Raw genomic sequence first — 6378 nt, 5'->3', positions numbered from 1 at the left:
TGGTTTAAGCCACTGTCTGTTTTGCGGAAGGTTGTTGGTTCGAATCCAGGCGGGACTTTGGTTTCAAGAATCAATATTCTTCACACACATGTTTTTTGGTTTTACCGTGGTGACTGTCATGCATTGCATCACAATTTTTTTTCACACATATGTTTTTGATGATATTCAAATGATGATATTCAAATTATGGCTTTTTTTGAACCATATATGACCTCTTTGCAATGGGCTAGTGTGACTGCATAGGTCAGTGGTTTAAGCCACTGTCTTCTTCTTTTGCGGAAGGTTGTTGGTTCGAATCCAGGCGGGACTTTGGTTTCAAGAATCAATATTCTTCACACACATGTTTTTGGTTTTACCGTGGTGACTGTCATGCATTGCATCACAATTTTTTTTCACACATATGTTTTTGATGATATTCAAATTATGGCTTTTTTGAACCATATATGACCTCTTTGCAGTGGGCTAGTGTGACTGCGTAGGTCAGTGGTTTAAGCCACTGTCTTCTTTGCGGAAGGTTGTTGGTTCGAATCCAGGCGGGACTGTGGTTTGAAGAATCAATATCTTCACACACATGTTTTTGACTGTCATGCATTGCATCACAATTTTTAGGACCAAGTATCCTCTTTAGAAATTACTGTATGGTGGGAAAGAGGATCGGACGACAGCTTATAAATCAGCACCCCTGTAACTATTCCAGCAGCAATGAAAACTAAAAAGGGAAAAAGTCATATAATTGATGTATAAAAAAACAAAAACATATGTGTGAAGAATATTGATTCTTCAAACCAAAGTCCCGCCTGGATTCGAACCAACAACCTTCCGCAAAAAAAGGCAGTGGCTTAAACCACTGACCTATGAGGTCACACTGAACCACTGCAAAGAGAGGTCATATATGGTTTAAAAAAAGCCATAATTAAATATTCTTCACACAGATGTTTTTTCTTCACATGCTGTGAAAATATGGAATTTGTGTTGACACAGAAATCACATCCACAGATGATATTCAAATTATGGCTTTTTTGAACCATATATGACCTCTTTGAATTGAGTTAGTGTGACTGCATAGGTCAGTGGTTTAAGCCACTGTCTTCTTTTGTGGAAGGTTGTTGGTTCGAATCCAGGCGGGACTTTGGTTTCAAGAATCAATATTCTTCACACACATGTTTTTGGTTTTACCGTGGTGACTGTCATGCATTGCATCACAATTTTAGGACCAAGTATCCTCTGTAGAAATTACTGTATGGTGGGAAAGAGGATCGGACGACAGCTTATAAATCAGCACCCCTGTAACTATTCCAGCAATGAATCACAAACTAAAAAGGGAAAAAGTCATATAATTGATGTATAAAAAAACAAAAACATATGTGTGAAGAATATTGATTCTTCAAACCAAAGTCCCGCCTGGATTCGAACCAACAACCTTTGGTAAAAACGGAGGCAGTGGCTTAAACCACTGACCTATGAGGTCACACTAAACCACTGCAAAGAGAGGTCATATATGGTTTAAAAAAAGCCATGATTAAATATTCTTCACACAGATGTTTTTCTTCACATGCTGTGAAAATATGGAATTTGTGTTGACACAGAAATCACATCCACAGATGATATTCAAATTATGGCTTTTTTGAACCATATATGCCCTTTTGAAGTGAGTTAGTGTGACTGCATAGGTCAGTGGTTTAAGCCACTGCCTTTTTTTTTACCAAAGGTTGTTGGTTCGAATCCAGGCGGGACTTTGGTTTCAAGAATCAATATTCTTCACACACATGTTTTTGGTTTTACCGTGGTGACTGTCATGCATTGCATCACAATTTTTTTTCACACATATGTTTTTGATGATATTCAATTATGGCTTTTTTTAAACCATATATGACCTCTTTGCAATGGGTTAGTGTGACTGCATAGGTCAGTGGTTTAAGCCACTGTCTCCTTTTGCGGAAGGTTGTTGGTTCGAATCCAGGCGGGACTGTGGTTTGAAGAATCAATATTCTTCACACACATGTTTTTGACTGTCATGCATTGCATCACAATTTTTAGGACCAAGTATCCTCTTTAGAAATTACTGTATGGTGGGAAAGAGGATCGGACGACAGCTTATAAATCAGCACCCCTGTAACTATTCCAGCAATGAATCACAAACTAAAAGGGAAAAAGTCATATAATTGATGTAATAAAAAAACAAAAACATATGTGTGAAGAATATTGATTCTTCAAACCAAAGTCCCGCCTGGATTCGAACCAACAACCTTTGGTAAAAACAAAGGCAGTGGCTTAAACCACTGACCTATGAGGTCACACTAAACTACTGCAAAGAGAGGTCATATATGGTTTAAAAAAAGCCATGATTAAATATTCTTCACACAGATGTTTTTCTTCACATGCTGTGAAAATATGGAATTTGTGTTGACACAGAAATCACATCCACAGATGATATTCAAATTATGGCTTTTTTGAACCATATATGACCTCTCTTTGCAGTAGTTTAGTGTGACCTCATAGGTCAGTGGTTTAAGCCACTGTCTTCTTTTGCGGAAGGTTGTTGGTTCGAATCCAGGCGGGACTTTGGTTTCAAGAATCAATATTCTTCACACACATGTTTTTGGTTTTACCGTGGTGACTGTCATGCATTGCATCACAATTTTTAGGACCAAGTATCCTCTTAGAAATTACTGTATGGTGGGAAAGAGGATCGGACGACAGCTTATAAATCAGCACCCCTGTAACTATTCCAGCAATGAATCACAAACTAAAAAGGGAAAAAGTCATATAATTGATGTATAAAAAAACAAAAACATATGTGTGAAGAATATTGATTCTTCAAACCAAAGTCCCGCCTGGATTCGAACCAACAACCTTTGGTAAAAAAAAAGGCAGTGGCTTAAACCACTGACCTATGAGGTCACACTAAACCACTGCAAAGAGAGGTCATATATGGTTTAAAAAAAGCCATGATTAAATATTCTTCACACAGATGTTTTTCTTCACATGCTGTGAAAATATGGAATTTGTGTTGACACAGAAATCACATCCACAGATGATATTCAAATTATGGCTTTTTTGAACCATATATGACCTCTTTGAAGTGAGGTTAGTGTGATGCATAGGTCAGTGGTTTAAGCCACTGTCTTCTTTTGCGGAAGGTTGTTGGTTCGAATCCAGGCGGGACTTTGGTTTCAAGAATCAATATTCTTCACACGCATGTTTTTGGTTTTACCGTGGTGACTGTCATGCATTGCATCACAATTTTTTTTCACACATATGTTTTTGATGATATTCAAATTATGGCTTTTTTGAACCATATATGACCTCTTTGCAATGGGCTAGTGTGACTGCATAGGTCAGTGGTTTAAGCCACTGTCTTCTTTTGCGGAAGGTTGTTGGTTCGAATCCAGGCGGGACTGTGGTTTGAAGAATCAATATTCTTCACACACATGTTTTTGACTGTCATGCATTGCATCACAATTTTTAGGACCAAGTATCCTCTTTAGAAATTACTGTATGGTGGGAAAGAGGATCGGACGACAGCTTATAAATCAGCACCCCTGTAACTATTCCAGCAATGAATCACAAACTAAAAAGGGAAAAAGTCATATAATTGATGTATAAAAAAACAAAAACATATGTGTGAAGAATATTGATTCTTCAAACCAAAGTCCCGCCTGGATTCGAACCAACAACCTTTGGTAAAAAAAAGGCAGTGGCTTAAACCACTGACCTATGAGGTCACACTAAACCACTGCAAAGAGAGGTCATATATGGTTTAAAAAAAGCCATGATTAAATATTCTTCACACAGATGTTTTTCTTCACATGCTGTGAAAATATGGAATTTGTGTTGACACAGAAATCACATCCACAGATGATATTCAAATTATGGCTTTTTTGAACCATATATGACCTCTTTGAAGTGAGTTAGTGTGACTGCATAGGTCAGTGGTTTAAGCCACTGTCTTCTTTTGCGGAAGGTTGTTGGTTCGAATCCAGGCGGGACTTTGGTTTCAAGAATCAATATTCTTCACACACATGTTTTGGTTTTACCGTGGTGACTGTCATGCATTGCATCACAATTTTTAGGACCAAGTATCCTCTTTAGAAATTACTGTATGGTGGGAAAGAGGATCGGACGACAGCTTATAAATCAGCACCCCTGTAACTATTCCAGCAATGAATCACAAACTAAAAAGGGAAAAAGTCATATAATTGATGTATAAAAAAACAAAAACATATGTGTGAAGAATATTGATTCTTCAAACCAAAGTCCCGCCTGGATTCGAACCAACAACCTTTGGTAAAAAAAAGGCAGTGGCTTAAACCACTGACCTATGAGGTCACACTAAACCACTGCAAAGAGAGGTCATATATGGTTTAAAAAAAGCCATGATTAAATATTCTTCACACAGATGTTTTTCTTCACATGCTGTGAAAATATGGAATTTGTGTTGACACAGAAATCACATCCACAGATGATATTCAAATTATGGCTTTTTTGAACCATATATGACCTCTTTGAAGTGAGTTAGTGTGACTGCATAGGTCAGTGGTTTAAGCCACTGTCTTCTTTTGCGGAAGGTTGTTGGTTCGAATCCAGGCGGGACTTTGGTTTCAAGAATCAATATTCTTCACACACATGTTTTTGGTTTTACCGTGGTGACTGTCATGCATTGCATCACAATTTTTTTTCACACATATGTTTTTGATGATATTCAAATTATGGCTTTTTTGAACCATATATGACCTCTTTGCAATGGGCTAGTGTGACTGCATAGGTCAGTGGTTTAAGCCACTGTCTTCTTTTGCGGAAGGTTGTTGGTTCGAATCCAGGCGGGACTGTGGTTTGAAGAATCAATATTCTTCACACACATGTTTTTGACTGTCATGCATTGCATCACAATTTTTAGGACCAAGTATCCTCTTTAGAAATTACTGTATGGTGGGAAAGAGGATCGGACGACAGCTTATAAATCAGCACCCCTGTAACTATTCCAGCAATGAATCACAAACTAAAAAGGGAAAAAGTCATATAATTGATGTATAAAAAAACAAAAACATATGTGTGAAGAATATTGATTCTTCAAACCAAAGTCCCGCCTGGATTCGAACCAACAACCTTTGGTAAAAAGGAAGGCAGTGGCTTAAACCACTGACCTATGAGGTCACACTAAACTACTGCAAAGAGAGGTCATATATGGTTTAAAAAAAGCCATGATTAAATATTCTTCACACAGATGTTTTTCTTCACATGCTGTGAAAATATGGAATTTGTGTTGACACAGAAATCACATCCACAGATGATATTCAAATTATGGCTTTTTTGAACCATATATGACCTCTTTGAAGTGAGTTAGTGTGACTGCATAGGTCAGTGGTTTAAGCCACTGTCTGCTTTTGCGGAAGGTTGTTGGTTCGAATCCAGGCGGGGCTTTGGTTTCAAGAATCAATATTCTTCACACACATGTTTTTGGTTTTACCGTGGTGACTGTCATGCATTGCATCACAATTTTTTTTCACACATATGTTTTTGATGATATTCAAATTATGGCTTTTTTGAACCATATATGACCTCTTTGCAATGGGCTAGTGTGACTGCATAGGTCAGTGGTTTAAGCCACTGTCTTCTTTTGCGGAAGGTTGTTGGTTCGAATCCAGGCGGGACTTTGGTTTCAAGAATCAATATTCTTCACACACATGTTTTTGGTTTTACCGTGGTGACTGTCATGCATTGCATCACAATTTTTTTTCACACATATGTTTTTGATGATATTCAAATTATGGCTTTTTTGAACCATATATGACCTCTTTGCAATGGGCTAGTGTGACTGCATAGGTCAGTGGTTTAAGCCAATGTCTTCTTTTGCGGAAGGTTGTTGGTTCGAATCCAGGCGGGACTGTGGTTTGAAGAATCAATATTCTTCACACACATGTTTTTGACTGTCATGCATTGCATCACAATTTTTAGGACCAAGTATCCTCTTTAGAAATTACTGTATGGTGGGAAAGAGGATCGGACGACAGCTTATAAATCAGCACCCCTGTAACTATTCCAGCAATGAATCACAAACTAAAAAGGGAAAAAGTCATATAATTGATGTATAAAAAAACAAAAACATATGTGTGAAGAATATTGATTCTTCAAACCAAAGTCCCGCCTGGATTCGAACCAACAACCTTTGGTAAAAACAAAGGCAGTGGCTTAAACCACTGACCTATGAGGTCACACTAAACTACTGCAAAGAGAGGTCATATATGGTTTAAAAAAAGCCATGATTAAATATTCTTCACACAGATGTTTTTCTTCACATGCTGTGAAAATATGGAATTTGTGTTGACACAGAAATCACATCCACAGATGATATTCAAATTATGGCTTTTTTGAACCATA

This window comes from Takifugu rubripes, chromosome 9 (genome assembly GCF_901000725.2).
Source record: "Takifugu rubripes chromosome 9, fTakRub1.2, whole genome shotgun sequence".
NCBI lineage: Eukaryota > Metazoa > Chordata > Actinopteri > Tetraodontiformes > Tetraodontidae > Takifugu > Takifugu rubripes.
This window is presented reverse-complemented; position numbering follows the sequence as displayed.